Below are 1,730 nucleotides of genomic sequence, written 5' to 3' on the forward strand. Positions count from 1 at the left end.
CACGTTTCTCGCCATAATTTCGTTTCCTCGCCACGGCCAAACCGTTCGAGATATCAAAAATCCCCTCGCAAACTTTCATCGTCAATGCCTTGACTTTATGCTGACCGAGTTTCGTGCCGTGTGTTTGAATTCTCTAGGAGTAGTACTTCAAATTCCATTGCGAGTGTTTTATGAACAACCCTAAATAACCGACTTCCTGTTGGGCTGGGGTAAAAAGTAATAGTATGAGGTATATATGAACGATGAGATCTATATGTGCACCGAGTTTCATATTATTACATGCAAGCGTGTTTGATTTATGGACCAAGTTTTCGGACCCCGTTCCAGGGGGCGCTGTCTAGCCCCCCTGCCACGCCCGGGTACCATCTTCAGCCCGGCCCTGATGGCCGCGGATTCTGACACGTGTGCTAAGTTTCAAGAGTTTTTGAGCATGTTAAGGGCCCCAAAAGTGCCCGAATAGTCGTATAAATAATAATAATAATAATAAATATAGCTGCGAGCAGCGATGGCGGGCCCAAGCCGGAGGCACCGCAACCCCGGTTCCTTTAGTTACCTAAAGGCACCCGGGTGGCGGTGCCGAAGGCTTTGGCCCTTTCATGATTAAATGTTAAAACGGCTTGCCATACTCTGTCATTTCGACTAGTCACAATTATGTTACAGATATCTTAAATGATAATACAAACTATCCAAAGTGTAACGACTAGACAGAAAGACTTTGTTGATATCTACAATGTTAATTCCGGACAGGCAAACTTAGCTTTTAAATGTTAAAAGGGCTTGCCATACAGGGACGTAGGCTCAGAGAGAGGCTCACCATATTCAGACCAAAATATCTGACTTCCTCTTGGTCCGAGCTAATGACTATGTATTAGAAAGTTGTACGGCTTGAGGAGTACAATGTATATACCGATTTTTGTAACTGTAGATAAAACTAACAACCCCACTTTTAAGTATATATATGGTGCCTTTAGTGTTATTCTGCACGACGTGCAAAAACTTAACCCCCGCTTTTTTAAGTATATATATATATATATATATATATATATATATATATCAGTGATGCGCGGGTCAATGTATAAACAACCCGCAACCGACCGACGTTTTCAACTACCCGCCCGCAACTCAGACCGCAAAAAAAAAGTAAAAAAATATTGTACCCGACCCGCTTCCTGACCGCATTTTTAAAAATTAGTAAATGCTCATCGGAGCGTTATTGGGCCATAGACGTGTAACAACACAGCGTCGCAAAAAGACGTAGGCCTAGGCTACTACACATAACAAAGGCAAAGCCAGCACTTTCGCCATCATCTTTCATTATTTCAGCAAATGTCTCCCACACTTTTACTCTTTCTATTTGTGTATTTGCGGAGCTTCCACTCCCCCGTCATCACCTTTTCTCTTGCCGCCATCTCTCTGCAGACTGTAGTGATCATGGCCGGTTCTTTTTAGTGAACCGGTCGAACCAGTACACTAAATCGAACTGAATCGTTCGAAACAGTTCGCGTCTTGCGTCAGTGCTGATCCACAAGTTACTGAAGTTACTCACTTTCAGACATGCCTGACAGTCGCCTACGAATCGAAATAAATCAATATCCTGAATTATATTTTACTCCAGTAACTCCAACAGTTCACTGAACCGAGACATGTGCCACTGTTGAGAGAAGTGATGAGCACGAGCAGCTGATACTGCGGGACAGCGGACCGCGGTTCTCCAATCACTAGTATAGAAC

Source organism: Pimephales promelas, chromosome 8 (assembly GCF_988280905.1).
Source record: "Pimephales promelas chromosome 8, fPimPro1.hap1.1, whole genome shotgun sequence".
Lineage (NCBI taxonomy): Eukaryota > Metazoa > Chordata > Actinopteri > Cypriniformes > Leuciscidae > Pimephales > Pimephales promelas.